Consider the following 17,655-nt stretch of genomic DNA (forward strand, 5'->3'; position numbering starts at 1 on the left):
TACTGAGTTTGGAGTAATGATTCTTCTGGTAAATTTGGATATAGTCCTAGTATTGTGTAACTTTTCTTATAATTGATCCTTTAACATTTGAGAAAACTTCTGATTTTTCTGAATTTGTCCAAAGATAGTTCAGAGTTGAATTTCAAATATTTTTCTATGTTTGTTTCCATTTTCTTTAAATTTAAGGACCATCTTTGTTTTTTAAAAATGACATTTCAACATTTTGTAATTTTAGTTGTTTTAAAATATACTTGGTCTTCAGTACCCACCCGACAGTGAACATACTTAAATTTTGTTGAGCCTAAAAATCAGAAAAAAAGAAAGAAATCAGTGAAATAATCCCCAGATTTAGATTGAAGAAACTGTTCATTATGACTATATAATATTTTAAAGAATCCTCTATGATGTATTTTTAATGGCCACTTAGAACAGGAAGAAAGAGATTTTATACTTAACATGATCATATTTGTCTTAGAGACATTTGGAGATAAATTTGATTTAGTAGGCTTTTATCATCATAGTTTGTAGGTTTTATCATCATAAATTTTAGGTAGAAATCCTAGTTTTGCTACTTAATGTGACCTTAGGTGAGCTGGTTAAGGAAAATGAGACCTAGAGCAATTATCTATAAAACAAGAAGGTTGGATTGGATGACATCTTAGATCCAATCCAGTTCTAAATTTATGGTCATGTAAATACTGTATTGACCTCCCAAAAAGAGTCTTCTTGGAACAAAATCTAAAGGTCAACAGAGGATTGGTGTCAGAAAGTGGTTATAGAGAATATTTAGGTTCTGAATTTTTTCATATTTAGCCAAGTCATATAAGCAGACCTGTAATTGGAAATTTTTTCACACTGGGCAAGTACCACACTGTCTAGGACAAACTGTTAACTATTAATTGAAGAGAAGGTAGGCAGCAGATGGAGACATAGGCTCAAGGCTACTACATGGCACCAGAGCAAGAAGGGTAGGGGAGATGTTCACCTCACCCTACCATTTGCTAGCTTCCTTTCTTAAATTATTCTTGCTAACATAAGAAGTATCTTTTGATGCTGATCAATTTAAGGACTCTAGGTTCTGTCATCATGCTCAAAATTTGGTAATCTCTAAATTCATCTTGGGAAAAAGTTCCTGTCCCCCACCACCATTTTATTAATCTTAACAGGAACAATCTTAATGAAATTAAGGACCATGTCTTTTTTGTATTCCCCATAGTATCTGTCACAGTGCTTTGTGTATAGTAAGCACTCAATAAATATTCCTTGATTGCTAAAATGTTATTTGATAACCCTATGATCTCTACTGTTACTTTTGAAATTGATGAAGTACTTAACTTCTTAAACAACTTCTTTCCAAAGGATAGGAAGTAGTAGAAATTAAATGAGCATCTGAATATACATTAACCTCGAGGGAAAAAATATGTAAGCAAGGAAATATGTATATTTTGCCCTCCTGGCCCTATTTCCTTACTCCCATATTTCCAAATTATGCTATCTCATTCTGGAACATACCTGAGGGACTGGGGCTTCCCCACCCTAGAACACCCCAACCATCTCTTTGGCCTTCTCAACATGGAACATCCTTTGTAAGACCTGCCTCCTTTTCATTGGTGAACTTCTATTTTCTTCATTCCCAATGTGGCCTTGCTTCTGGCTTCTGGACTTCAAAACCATTCCCCTATATGGGAAACCTTCTCCCTGGCCCCCTTGACGACCCTTCTGTGGGTTGTCTTTCCCTGTTAGGTAAGTTCCTTGAAGGCTAGGACTATCTTTTTGCTTTTATTCCTATGCACAGTGCCTGGCGCACAGTAGGTAAGTGCTTTACATGTGCTTGTTTTCCTTCTTTGAGAGAAGCAGAAGTAGGGAAGGACAAGTGGTATACTTAAGGTTTCTTTCAGATTTGTGGCAGAAACACCAAGGAATGAACAGCCCCAGACTATTCCTCTATACCTGAGTTGAAAGTGCTTTGCACATACCTCAGAGAAAGTAAAAACAGAACAAATAGGAAAGTTCTCTAGTAGTGAAGTTTGTTCAGTATGATGTGACCTAGCGCCTGCTTTGATTAGACAGAGCATCCTAAAGGTGGATATTGAGGTTTTCTTAAAGAGATAAAACTGTAAGCAACACAATGTTTAGGGTGCAGTGACCAGAGCATTGGACTTTTAGTCAGGAAGGCCTGAATTCAAAACCTGATTCAACGTAGGCAAATCACTTAACCTCTTTCGACTTCAGTTTCCTTTTCTGTAAAATGGGGATAATCATAGCACGTATCACTGAGTTGCTAATTTCAAATAAGATAACATGTAAAGCTCTTTGCAAACTTTAACGCATTATATAAATACTAGCTACTATTTTTTGTTTGTTTTGGGGGTTTTTTGGGGGAGGCAGGGCAGTGAGGGTAAAGTGATTTGCCCAGGGTAGTAAGTGTCAAGTGTCTGATGCCAGATTTGAACTCAGCTCCTCCTGAATCCAGGGCAGGTGCTTTATCCATCGTGCCACCTAGCTGCCCCCACTAGCTATTATTTTTGCAGCAAAAGCTATTCTTCACAAGCCCAGTCTTATGGAATCCTTACAGCATACAAGATATCAAAAAGAATAAAAAATTAATTAATGAAAAAATATTAAGTGCCTATTAGATGCTGGTCCCTCAAGAAACAAGTACAAAGAATGAACCAATTCCTACTCGCAAGGAGATTAGATTTTAATAGGGTAGGCAATAAGTAGCAAAAGATAAGAAAATATATTTTTGATTCATGTTTACTACAAAGTAAGAGTAGTAGGAGAAAGGAAAAAAAAACCCTAAATATTGTACCTAAAAACAAGCCAATATGATAACATCATTATTGTCATTTAAAATATTTCAGCAGTGCAGACTGAACTGTCATCTTTCTCTTTCAGTCTTCATACACACACTGGTGGATGCTGAGCACTTTATCACCATCTCAGTGAATTTGCGTGCTCATATTCTCACACAGCGATCCAAGTGTAGGTGAATGACCTGGGACATTAGCAAAAACCAGTAATGTTTTAAATTCAATATTGTTGTCCTAACAATATTTTTTCAACAGCCTGGTTGAAATAACTTGAAAACCAGTCTTCAAAAATAGCTTTAGTCAGGGGGCAGCTAGATGGCGCAGTGGTTAAAGCACCGGCCCTGGATTCAGGAGTACCTGAGTTCAAATCCGGCCTCAGACACTTGACACTTACTAGCTGTGTGACTCTGGGCAAGTCACTTAACCCCCATTGCCTAAAAAAAAAAAACAAAAAAAAAAAACAAAAAAAACTCTCCTCCAAAAATAGCTTTAGTCACCCAAGCTTTCTTATTTGATCACAAAAGAAGAAACGATTGATGACTATGGCATCTCAGAGCTAGATGATTTTGAGACACATAAACAAGTATTGCTTTTAATTTAAAATCTTCTGTATTACCTCTCAATAAAAGTGTTAGGCAATCCTCAGACACTTCAAATCCAGGTTGAAGGGTTTTTTCTTTCTTTCTTAAAAATCTAAATTCTAGAAGGCATCTTTTTCCAGAATGTCTGCTTCATCCACATTAAAAATTAGTTGATCACTGTACCCACCTTTCTCCATTATTTTCTTCAAAACATCAGAATAGGGGGCGGCTAGGATAAATGGATAAAGCACCAGCCCTGGATTCAGGAGTACCTGAATTCAAATCCAGCCTCAGACACTTAACACTTACTAGCTGTGTGACCCTGGGCAAGTCACTTAACCCCCATTGCCCTGCAAAAACAAAACAAACAAACAAAAAACATCAGAATAATTAGCTGACACATTCTTATCTCCAGTGGCCACTTCTCTGGCAATTTTAACATTATGTAATTAAACTTTATTTTTAAAGTCATCAAACCAACCAATGCTTGCCATAAAAACTTATTTACTTTCCACTTCATTTCCATTTTATCCACTATTTTCAATAAACTTGAAGCTTTTATGTGATAGCTGATCTAAGAGAAATGACTCTTATTGAAATCTTCAGTTAATAAGCATTTATGGACCTACTACGTGCCAAGCACTGTTAAGCACTGAAGATTCAAAAGGAGGCAAAAGACAACCCTTTCCTTCAAGAAGCTTACAGTCTAAAGGGGGAGACAATATGCAAGCAAATATATACAAAGCAAGTTATATACAGGATAAATAGACAATGCTAGAGGTAATTCTTTTATTGATTGCTGTCAGGTTACACTGGAAGAACACTCTTAAAGTTGATTAACATGGCAATGTCACACTGACCCACATAGACTCTGTTTGGATAAAACCCAGACTTCATGATGTCAGTTACAGTTTTGTCTGCCATTTGTAGCCAACTAACTTGTAGTATTAGTGAAGAAGGAATAGGTGTAGTCAAAGCTATCAATGTGTTTTTGTCTTTTCACTCTTCCAGTTGGAATTGAGTTAGTTCAATCAACAAGAATGTATTAAGCCCTGTGTCAGTGCCAAGTATTAGGGCTACAAAGACAAATGAAACATTCCCTCACACCAAAATGCTTTTATTCTGTTAGGAAAGGCAACATGTGCATATGTAAGGATAGACAAAATCTATGCAAAATAATTACAAGGTTATTCTGGAGCTAATTGAGCTAAAGATCTAATTGAACTGAAGTTTAAGGAAGCTAGGGTCTCTAAGAGGTGGAGGTGCCAAAAGAATGCATTTCAGGTTCAGAGACAGACAACCTTTTTTAAAGGCATGAAAATGGAAGGTTGAAAGTTGTATGTGAAGACCAATAGGCCAGTTTGGCTAGATGGCAGAGTATGTTGAAGGGGAGTAATATATGATAAGCCTGAAAAGGTAGGCTGAAGTCAGGTTATGAAGATGGATAAAATGGAATAAGGAGGAAACAAGGCTAATTAGGAGGCTCTCACAGTAGTCCAGGTAAGAGATAATGAGGATCTAAACTATTGTGGTTGCTGTGTGAATGGAGAGAAGGAAATAGGTTTAAGACTTTGTGAAGGTAAAATTGACAAGATTTGGCCAACTAAATGCATAATTTGAAGAGAAAAATTGAGATGAGGATGACTCCAAGGTTGCAAACTTGAGTAGAAGAGTGGTAATCCCCTTAACAGAAAGAGAGAAGTTGAAAAGAGCAGGTTGGACAAGGAGGGAATGAATCATACAAAATAATGAGTTCATTTTTGTGCATGGTAAATTTCAGTTGTCAATGGAACATATGGTTGGTTGAAGCAAAACTTTGCCCCCATTACGAATTCAGCCCACTTGATGTCCATTGTTGAACACAGTGTGAGGGATCTGGCAAATGGTGTTGATTATTTTCCCATAATCCACTTTGAGGCCTCCTAAATAGTTTGTAACATTTCAGCCTGACCATTTGCTTGAGGAGAAATAGTACCAACATAAAGTATCTCTTCAAAAATTCTTGAAACTCAACTGAGTTGAAGCATATCCATTATCAGAAACAGTATCAAATGAGAGTCTGGAGTTTACACATAATGGATTCAGAGTTGTGATTGCTTTAGCAGAGATTGAAAGTGAAACTAGGAGACAGTCCAGAGAATTCAAGAACTTCTGGTAAAATCTTATGAAATTAGCATGAGTTTTCTTAAACAACTTTCATTAAAAAATCTCTGGTACATTCCATAAATAACCCTTTAAAGTTATTCCAATATCAAAAGTACAGGCATGGGGCAGCTAGATGGCGCAGTGGATAGAGCACCGGCCCTGGAGTCAGGAGTACCTGAGTTCAAATCTGGCCTCAGACACTTAACACTTACTGGCTGTGTGACCCTGGGCAAGTCACTTATAACCCCAATTGCCTCACACACACAAAAATTACAGGCAGTCTGGTCATTTTCAGGTAATGCTATTCAAATTTGACTATAAACTGTTTATATGTTCCATCTTAAATGTTGCAAAGTTAACAAATGTCCTCTGGAATAAGAGGACATTTTTAATTCACCTCTGTAGACTGAAAACTTATGAATACCTTTAATTCCTGAGATCCTTTTCTCTGCTAGTCACACACTCAGTTCAAAGCATGGGTCCATCTGGGATGCCACAAAGTCAATCCTACAATTTGATCTTCCTGAAAAAGTCAATAAAGGAAGACTCTTCTGACATTAAAACTTGATGCAGGCAACAATTCAATAAGCATTTATTAAGCATCTAATATGTATTTAGAAAAGAAAAAGAAACAATTTCTGCCCTCCAGGATCTTACAATTCTACTGGGAGCAAACTATGCACATAAACAAATGCAAAGTGATTGGGGGGGGGGCACTTACAATGGGATGGATTGGGGAAGTCCTCTTGTGGGAAATGGCACTTGAGCTGAGCTTTGTAAGGAGCTGAGTTCCAAAAAGCAGAGGTGAAGAGTAAGAGGATTCTAGTCAGTGAGGATGTGGAAGATGGGATGTGGTACAGGAGGGCAACGTCACTTTGGGTAGAAATCAATCTGTAAAACAAAGGAATTTGAATTTCATCCTGGACTAGAGGTTCTTAATCTGAGCTCCATGAACTTTTTTGTTTATTCTGTTGATTAGAGTACTTCAATATGATTAATTTGTTTCTTCTGTAATCCTATTATTTTATTTTGTGCATTTAAAAACATTCAGACTTCACCAGACTGCCAGAGGTGTCCAGGACACCAAATAGGATAAGAATCCCTGACCAGAGGCTATAGGGAGCCTCTGAAGCTTTGTAAAAGGGGTTAGTGACATGGTCAGATCTCTGCTTTAGTGACAGCATTGAGTGTTATTCTCAGTTTGCAGAGAGGTATGTAGTCTAGGTACACTGAATAAAAGACTCCAGTGGGGGGGGGTGGGGGAGGAGGCAGTATATGAGCATAGGCTTATCTTTATGGAGGCCCAGAGTAGTCTTATAATCAGTACAACTTGTAAAGGAACTGCTAAAAAAAAAAATAGTAATGTCTTGACTCATGAGATAACAGCTAGGGCTTGTCTATCTGCATTTATTCTGTTCTATAGGTGACAGTGTTCTTGAATAGCATTTGGGGCCAGAAAGCTATCTGGCATTTTATCTCTAATGGCAATTCTAGCACATTAAGGTTAAGTACCAGTGGTTAAGAACACAGTAATTTTTGTTTATCATAATGTTCTAAAATAGACTTTATAAAGATAATTTCTTAATGTCTCAGAAAGCAGCCTCGTACTTACAAATATAAAACGATAAGCCTCTTTTTTTTCCCAGTAAGCAATGAGATTGTTCAGAAGAGGTTCAACTCTTCTGAAGAAAAAATGCTAGAAATTGGATAATCCCAAAAGTACATTAATTTTTTTTCATAATAGAGGCATAATGAATTTTTATATTCTCTTCTTCAGTGGGGTGAATTTCAGGTGTATTTATGTTCATTAAGAATTCAGGAGGTGGGGCCAAGATGGCGGAGAGGAATCAGCAAGCTGCCTGAGCTCTCCTTTTGTTCCCTCAAAAAGAACATTAAATCAAGCCTCTGGATGGATTCTGAAACTACAGAACCTGCAAAGAGACATAGAGACACAGTCTTCCAACTAGAGATAATTTAGAAGACTTCAGGAAAAGGTTGGTCAGACTCGTGCAAAAGGGAGGCCCAGCACAGGGCAGCAGCCCAGTGCCAAGGGGGTCGGGGCAAATCAGCAGGAGCTGCGGGCCACAGCCGAACAACTGAGGCCCCTGGAACCTGGCTCAAAAAATCTGGTGGCCAATAAGGACAGTGGAAAAACCTACCTGCACCAGCCAAGAGGGCAAGTTGCCAGCTCTAGGGCCACGAAAAGGACAGGCGCAACCAGGCACACTGACCTAGTGCACTCAGACAGGAAGTGCAGGGGGGCGAAATGCACATACTATAAAGGCCTCAGAGTAAAAAGCTGGTCACACAGCACCTATACCCCTGCACAAGAAGCCCAAAACAGAGACCCTGGTGCCCCCAGAGCAGACCTCAACTTAAAAAATAAATAAGTTGCACTAATGAGTAAGAAGCAAAAAAGATCCCTCTCCATTGAGAGCTTCTGTATCAATAGGGAAGAAGCCAACACAAACTCAGATGAGGACAATACCCTCAAATTGCCTACGTGTGAAGCCTCATGAGGGAAGGTGAATTGGTCTCAAGAACAAAAAGCCTTCCTGGAAGAGCTCAAAAAGGATTTAAAAAATCAATTGAGAGAGGTAGAAGAAAAAATGGGGAGAGAAATGAAAGCAAAACAAGAAAACTATGAAAAAAGAATCAGCAGCTTGGAAAAGGAAGCTCAAAGATTGACTGCAGAAAACAATTCCTTAAAAAATTAATCTGGCCAAATGGAAAAAAAAGTGCATAATTTCACTGAAGAAAACAATGCCTTAAAAAATTCATTTGGCCAAATGGAAAAAAAGGTGCATAATCTCATTGAAGAAAACAATGCCTTAAAAAATTCATCTGGTCAAATGGAAAAAAAGGTGCATAATCTCACTGAAGAAAACAATGCCTTAAAAATTAAAATTGGACAGGTAGAAGATAAGGAATCCATGAGACACCAGGAATCAGACAAGCAGAATCAAAAGAATGAAAAAATAGAAGAAAATGTGAAATACCTCATCGGAAAGACAACTGATCTGGAAAACAGATCCAGGAGAGACAATCTGAGAATCATTGGACTGCCTGAAAGCCATGACCAGAAAAAGAATCTAGACACCTTATTCCAGGAAATTATTAAGGAGAACTGCCCTGATATCATAGAATCAGAGGATAAAATCATCATTGAAAGAATCCACTGATCACTTCCTGAACGAGACCCCAAAAGGAAAACCCCAAGGAATATTGTAGCCAAATTACAGAATTATCAGGTGAAGGAGAAAATACCCCAAGCAGCCAGAAAGAAGCAATTTAAATATCATGGAGCCACAGTCAGGATTGCTCAGGACCTGGCAGCTTCAACATTAAAGGACCACAAGGCTTGGAATATGATATTCCGGAAGGCAAAGGAGCTTGGATTGCAGCCAAGAATCTATTAGCCAGCAAAACTGATCATTCTCTTTCAGGGGAAAAGATGGACATTTAATGACATTGGGGACTTCAATCTTTCCTGATGAAAAGACCAGAACGGAATAGAAAATTCAATCTTAACATACAAGACTCAAGAAAAGTTTAAAAAGGTAAACAGAGGGGGAAAAAAAGGTTACTCAATTAGGTTAAACTGTTTATATCCCTACACGGGAAGATAATACTCATAACTCTTAAGAATTGTAAATGTATTTGAGCAGAGAGAAGGACTTTACACAGAGGGTATAAATATAAGTTGTCTTTGATGTGATGATACAAAGAAAATTAAGGGGTTAAAAAGGGAGTCTATGGGGAGGAGAGGAAAGGGGAGGTGGAATGGGGTGAATTATATCATATGAAAAGGTGAAAAAAAAAACCAATTACAATAGAGGGAAAGAAGCGAGGGGTGAACATTGTTTCAACCCTACTCTCATTAGATTTGATTCAAAGAGGGAATAACATATACGTTCATTGGGATAAATAAACTTATCTCATTCTTAAGGGAAGCAAAAGGGGAAGGGAAAACGGGGGGACTGATAGGAGGGAGGACAAAAGCAAGGGAGAAAAGGGTAAAGAAAGAGAGGGGGTGGTAAAAAGGAAGGGCAGATTGGGGGAGGCAGGGGTAAGAAGTAAAACATCAGTGAGGAGGAATAGGGTGAAAGAAGGGGGGAAAGTACAAAGGGGGTAAATAGAATGGAGGGGAATAGACAGTCAGTAATAATAACTGTGAATGTGAATGGGATGAACTCTGCTATAAAACGGAAGTGAATTGCAGAGTGGATTAAAAACCAGAATCCTGCAATATGCTGTTTACAAGAAACACATTTGAAGCAGAGAGATACACACAGAGTAAAGGTAAAAGGCTGGAGTAGAATATATTATGCTTCAGCTAAAGTAAAAAAAGCAGGGGTAGCAATCCTTATCTCAGACAAAGTGCAGGCAAAAATCTCATTAAAAGAAATAAGGAAGGAAATTACATCTTGCTAAAAGATACTATAGATAATGAAGTAATATCAATATTAAATATGAATGCGCCAAGTGGTATAGCATCCAAATTCTTAGAGGAGAAGTTAAATGAGTTATAAGAGGAATTAGACAGTAATACTATACTAGTGGGGTATCTGAATCTCCCCCTCTCAGAATTAGATAAATCTAGCTGAAAAATAAATAAGAAAGAAGTGAAAGGTGAATAGATTACTAGAAAAGTTAGACATGATAGATGTCTGGAGAAAATTGAATGGGGATAAAAAGGAATATACCTTTTTCTCAGCAGTACATGGCACATTTTCAAAAACTGACCATGTATTGGGGCCCCAAAACATCATAGTCAAATGTAGAAAGGCAGAAATAGTAAATGCATCCTTCTCAGATCATGATGCAATAAAAATTACATGTAAGAAAGAGCAAGGGAAAAGTAGAATGAAAATCAGTTGGAAACTAAATAATTTCAGTCTAAAGAATGAATGGGCCAAACAACAAATCATAGAAGTAATCAATAACTATATCCAAGAGAATGACAATAATGAGACAACATACCAAAATCTATGGGATGCAGCCAAAGCAGTGCTTAGGGGAAAGTTTATAGCTCTAAATGCTTACATGAATAAAAAAGAGAAAGAGGAGATTAATGAATTGGGCATGCAACATAAAAAGCTAGAAAAAGAACAAATTAGAAATGCCCAATTATATACTAAACTAGAGATCCTGAAAATTAAAGGAGAAATTAATAAGATTGAAAGCAAAAAAATCTATAGAATTAATCAATAAAACTAAGAGCTGGTTTTATGAAAAAAAAAACAATAAAATAGATAAAATATTGGTTAATTTGATTTAAAAAAAGAAAGAAGAAAACCAAATCACCAGTATCAAAAATGAAAAGGGTTGGGGCAGCTAGGTGGCACCAGCCCTGGACTCTGGAGAACCTGAGTTCAAATCCAGCCTCAGACACTTGACACTTACTAGCTGTGTGACCCTGGGCAGGTCACTTAACCCCCATTGCCCTGCAAAAAAAAATGAAAAGGGTCGGGGGCAGCTAGGTGGCGCAGAGGATAAAGCATAAAATGAAAAGGGTGATGTTACCACCAATGAAGTGGAAATTAAATCAATAATTAGGAATTATTTTGCCCAACTGTATGCCAATAAATTTGACAATCTAAATGAAATGGATGAATATTTACAAAAATACAAACTGCCCAGGTTAACTGAAGAGGAAATAAAATCCTTAAATAAACCCATATTAGAAAAAGAAATTGAACAAGCCATTAATGAACTCCCTAAGAAAAAATCCCCAGGGCCAGATGGGTGTATAGGTGAATTTTACCAAACATTTAAAGAACAATTAATTCCAATATTATACAAATTATTTGGGAAAATAGGTGAAGGAGTTCTACCAAATTCATTTTATGACACAATTATGGTGGTGATACCAAAACCAGGCAAAGCAAAAACAGAGAAAGAAAATTATAGACCAATTTCCCTAATGAATATTGATGCTAAAATCCTAAATAAGATATTAGCAAGGAGATTACAGCAAGTGATCACCAGGATAAAACACTATGACCAGGTGGGATTTATACCAGGAATGCAGGGCTGGTTCAACATTAGGAAAACTATTAACATAATCAACCACATCAATAAGAAAACCAACCAAAATCATATGATTATCTCAATAGATGCAGAGAAAGCTTTTGACAAAGTACAGCACCCATTCCTAATAAAAACACTGGAGAGCTTAGGAATAGGTGGAGTTTTCCTTAAAATAATAAACAGTATCTGCCTAAAACCATCAGCAAGTATTATATGCAATGGAGATAAATTAGAGGCCTTCCCAATAAGATCAGGGGTGAAACAGGGATGTCCAATATCACCCCTATTATTTAGTACTGTACTAGAAATGTTAGCTTTAGCAATCAGAGAAGAGAAAGGAATTAAAGGAATTAGAATAGGCAAGGAGGAAACAAAACTATCACTCTTTGCAGATGATATGATGGTATACTTAAAGAATCCTAGAGAATCAACTCAAAAATTACTTGAAACAATTAACAACTTTAGCAAAGTAGCAGGATATAAAATAAATCCACAAAAATCATCAGCATTTCTATACATGACCAACAAAGTCCAGCAGCAAGAGATAGAAAGAGAAATTCCATTTAAAGTAACAGTAGATAATATAAAATACTTGGGAGTCTACTTGCCAAAACAAACCTAGGAACTCTATGAACACAACTACCAAACACTCTTCACACAAATCAAATCAGGTCTAAATAATTGGAACGATATCAATTGCTCATGGATAGGCAGAGCTAATATAGTAAAAATGATAATACTACCTAAATTTATTTACTTATTCAGTGCCATACCAATCAGACTACCTAAAAATTATTTTATAGAGCTAGAAAAAATAATAACAAAATTCATCTGGAAAAACAAAAAATCAAGAATATCCAGGGAAATCATGAAAAAAATGCACAGGAAGGTGGGTCGTATAAAGCGGCAGTCATCAAAACTATCTGGTACTGGCTAAGAAATAGAGTGGAGGATCAATGGAATAGGCTAGGCACAGGAAACGCAGTAGTAAATGACACTAGTAATGTAGTGTTTGATAAACCCAGACTCCAGCTTCTGGGATAGGAACTCAGTATTTGACAAAAACTGCTGGGAAAACTGGAAGATAGTATGGCAGGAATTAGGCATAGACCAGCATCTTACACCTTATACTAAAATAAGGTCAAATGGATACATGATTTAGACATAAAAGGTGATACCATAGGTAAATTAGGAGAGGAAGGAATAGTCTACCTATCAGATCTTTGGAAAGGAAAACAGTTTATGACCAAACAAGAGATGGAGTATATTATAAAATGCAAAATGGATGATTTTGATTACATTAAATTAAAAACTTTTTGTACAAACAGAAGCAATGCATCCAAAATTAGGAGGGAGGCAGAAGGCTGGGAAATAATTTTTATGGCCAATACTTCTGATAAAGGCCTCATTTCTAAAATATATAGGGAACTAAATCAAATTTATAAGAATCCAAGTCATTCCCCAATTGAGAAATGGTCAAAGGATATGAACAGGCAGTTTTCTGATGAAGAAACCAAAGCTATCTCTTCCCATATGAAAAAATGCTCTAAATCTCTAATGATTAGAGAGATGCAAATAAAAACAACTCTGAGGTACCACCTGACACCTATCAGATTGGCTAAAATGACAATAAAGGAAAATAATAAATGTTGGAGAAGCTGTGGAAAAATTGGAACACTAATGCATTGTTGGTGGAGCTTTTGAACTGATCCAACCATTCTGGAGAGCAATTTGGAATTATGCCCAAAGGGCGATAAAGCTGTCCATACCCTTTGTCCATACCACTTTTGGGTCTCTTTCCCAAAGAAATCATGGAAACGGGAAAGGGACCCACATGTATAAAAATATTTATAGCTATTCTTTATGTGGTGGCAAGGAATTGGAAGTTGAGGGGATGCCCATCAATTGGGGAATGGCTGGACAAGTTGTGGTATATGAATACAATGGAATACTATTGTGCTGTAAGAAACGATGAGAAGAGGGGCAGCTAGGTGGCACAGTGGATAAAGCACCGGCCCTCGATTCAGGAGGACCTGAGTTCAAATATGACCTCAGACACTTAACACTTACTAGCTGTGTGACCCTGGGCAAGTCACTTAACCCTCATTGCCCTAAAAACAAAAACAAAAACAAAAACAAAACAAAAAAAAGAAACGATGAGAAGGGGGACGGCTAGGTGGCGCAGTGGATAAAGCACCAGCCCTGGATTCAGGAGTACCTGAGTTCAAATCTGGCCTCAGACACTTGACACTTACTAGCTGTGTGACCCTGGGCAAGTCACTTAACCCCCATTGCCTCACCAAAAAAAAAAAAAAAGAAAAGAAAAGAAACGATGAGCAAGAGGAGTTCAGAGAAACTTGCATGGGCCGATGATGAGTGAGATGAGCAGAACCAGAAGAACATTGTACACAGTATCATCAACATTGAGTGTTGATCTATTGTGATGGACTATATTCTTCTCACCAGTGCAATGGTACAGAAGAGTTCCAGGGAACTCATGATAGAAGAGGATCTCCAAATCCAGGGAAAAAAAAAAAAGAACTGTGGAGTATAGATGCTGAATAAACCATACTATTTCTTTTGTTTTTGGTGCTGTTTTTCTATTTTGAGGTTTTTTGTCATTGCTCTGATTTTTCTCTTATAACATGACTAATGCAGAAATATGTCTAGGGGAGGGGGGAGGGAGGGGAGGGAGGGAGAAAAATCTGAAATTGGAAAGCTTTTATAAACAAAAGTTGAGAACTATCTTTACATGTAATGGGAAAAAAAACAAAATACTTTATTAATTAAAAAAAAAGAATTCAATGCATGGCACAGTGGATAGAGCACCAGCGCTGGAGTCAGGAGGACCTGAGTTCAAATTCGGCCTCTGACACTTAACTCTTACTGGCTGTGTGACCCTGGGCAAGTCACTTAACCCCAATTGCCTCACCAAAAAAAAGAAGAAGAATTCAATGCAAAGGCACCTAGGTGGAACAGTGGATAGAGCACTGGCCCTGGATTCAGGAAGACCTGAGTTCAAATCCAGCCTCAGACACTTGACACTGACTAGCTGTGTGACCCTGGGCAAAAAAAGAATTCAATGCTCTAAGGTCCAATTCATACTTCCATTTTTAAATTGCATTTCTGATGTATTGAAAGAAAGGCTGTCAAACCTTGCCACTGAGAAGCAGTGTGTCATAATGTATAGAGTGCTGGTCTTGATGTCCGGAGAACAGATTAAAGTCTGGCCACTTGTGTACACATGTGAGAACATGAGCAAATTAACTTAACCTCACAGTGCTACCAGACTACTTTCTTAAGCCTGTTAGTTAAGATTAAATTATCAATCTGCACTGGTAAAAGGAATTGCTATATCAGGAGTTCCCTACAGCAATAAAAATATCACAGGTCCCTTTCCACTCCCTACGACCCACCCAAAAAATAATAATAATATGAAATCATTTACAAGATCATTATCTGTTTGTCTCATGTCTTATATTCAAGTCATCATAAACATTTGCTCTCAAGACCAATAAAAAGGCAGTCTTAGGATTTCTATCAAGATGGTAAAATAAAAGGAAGTAAAAAAAAATCTCAGATGCCCCCTCATTCCCTTAAAAACAGCTATAACTATACCAAAACAAAATAATCCTCATAAGAAAATTCCCTCATTACAATGATTTACATATAAAAGAATGAGCAAAAAAAATTCTCCAACATTATGAATAAGTATTATTAAGTAAAAAAGAAATAAAAAAAGAACACTCTACCACAGTTACCCCTTCCTCATTGCAGGGCTTAGGGGCACAGCACCCTGCAATCTAGAAAATGTACTTAAAATGTTTTGGCCCTCCTTTTATTCCAGAGAAGTCTGAAGATTTTCTTTTTCTTTTATGGGGTGTTTACAGTACCCTATTTTAAAATTTGGGTTAAGTATTTGGTCATAGGCTATATGTAAGTCAATGTTAAGTAAAAATACTGTTTGAAAAATAACTTTTTATGTGTCTTCTGCTGGCCTTCATGTGTCTTCTGTGGCTTCCGCAAAACTCCCCCCAAAATACCATTTAATTTCTTATTCCAACCTGCAATATAGCGAAACCAGATAGGGAAAGTTGCAGTATGGAAAAGAAAGGGTAATTATACTCAAATATATCTGTGATCACCTTGATGTTACAGTTCACAAACTGAGGCCCAAAGACATGGACCTGTGGTGGTAAGAGACAGAAAAAGGATATGAATCCCTTATCAAATTCAAAGCTCTTTTCTACCGCCTCTGATTTGCTGTTTGACCATAGGGCAGAACTAACTGCAATAAGTGAGTTTTGAAGTGGTAAAGCAGTTTGATGCAAGGGAAAACTTCTTAACACTTAGAACTCAAAGTGAAATTGGCTAACCCAGGAAGAGATGTATGATAAAAGACTTTGAGCAAAAATAAGATGGCCATTTGTTGAATATATGATAGAGGAGCTGCTTTTGCAGGGATAATTTGGAATGGATGTGCACTGAGTTCTCTACCTCTGAAATTCTGTGATTCTATAAAACCATAGATATTTGTATATATCATTAAGGGAGAAAAACAAAAAAGTTGAGAAATACCACTTACAATGAAAATGAAATGACTAAATATTTGGGAAATAAGTTTCTAAGAAAATAGGAATAGAATAAATATGTCTACAAAAATTATATGAAAAAGTATTACTAGAGAGCCATTTACTATACATAGGTTATTATAATTTTGTAAAGATACATCCCAAATTAATCTATAGGTTTAACAGTATACTAATCAAACTACCAATGGAACACCTCATAGAATTTAATAAAGTAACCAAATGCATGTAGAAGAATAAAAGTGAAGAATAAAGGGGGAAATAATGAAGAAAATGAAGAACCAAGTTGTCAGATCTCAAAATATTTGTTAAAGTGATGACTATCAAAACTGTGGTACTGGATAAAAAGAAAAATAGATCACCAGAATAGATGAGATAAACAAAATCTAGAAACAAATGCATGAGGTAGTCTAGTGTTCAATAAACCAAAGAACATAAAACACTATGGAAGAAATGCATTATTCTCAGAAAACTGGATGGCAGTCTGCCCCTTCCTCCCCAAAATTAAGTAACCCATATATATGCCTTGATAAATTAGAGCTCTAATTATTTTAAAATCACATCCCTAATGAAATTCAAGAATGAAATGAAAGAGCCTTTGTCACATCGCTGCTGGGTTCCTCAGAATTATTGAGAAGAGGATTGTTTTTTTCCCTCACAGTGATAGACCCTCAGTGTGAGAAGGACTGAATGAGCCTAATTTCCATCCTGGTCCTATGATATATAAATCCTAGACAAATTCAAGACCTCCCAGTTCCAGACCAGTAGAACATCAAAACGTGCTAGTAATTTTAAGATGACATGAATGTGTTAACTTTAAAGTTTTACCATTAACTTTGAGATGATTTGGATATGTTAATGAACTAACCCCAAGGTGGCCCAGATAAGAATTGGTCTGTTCCCTCAAAAATCCTATAGAAAAAATATTTCAAACTACACCCCCACACCCAGCCCCAGCACTCTCCAATCTCCATCCGGTCTATGCTGCTAAATGCTCCCAATTCTAATCCATGGTTACCTCAGTGATGTGCTCTGCCTCTTCCCTCTAGCTGCTAGTATCTTCCCCTCCAAGATTTCCTTTTACCTGGTTTGTAAACATCCACATATGGACCTGTTGTCTCCCTGTTTAAAATGTAACCTTCTTGGGGGCAGCTAGGTGGATAAAGCACCAGCCCTGGATTTAGGAGTACCTGAGTTCAAATCCGGTCTCAGATACCTGACACATACTAGCTGTATGACCCTGGGCAAGTCACTTAACCCCCATTGCCCCGCAAAAAAAAAGTAACCTTCTTGAAAGTAAGTTTCCATTTTTTTTTTGTCTTTTATATTTCCAATGCCTCAATGTTATTCATAGTAGGCACTTAATGTTTATATTTGTATATATCTTAGAGCTACTTATCTATGAGAACAAGAACCCTTCACTCCTCCCCCACCAAGATATACATGCCTTAAGGGCTGACACTATCTCACTTTTTTATTTTTAGGCACATATTA

The sequence above is a fragment of the Dromiciops gliroides genome, chromosome 4 (assembly GCF_019393635.1).
Source record: "Dromiciops gliroides isolate mDroGli1 chromosome 4, mDroGli1.pri, whole genome shotgun sequence".
In the NCBI taxonomy this organism is placed as follows: domain Eukaryota; kingdom Metazoa; phylum Chordata; class Mammalia; order Microbiotheria; family Microbiotheriidae; genus Dromiciops; species Dromiciops gliroides.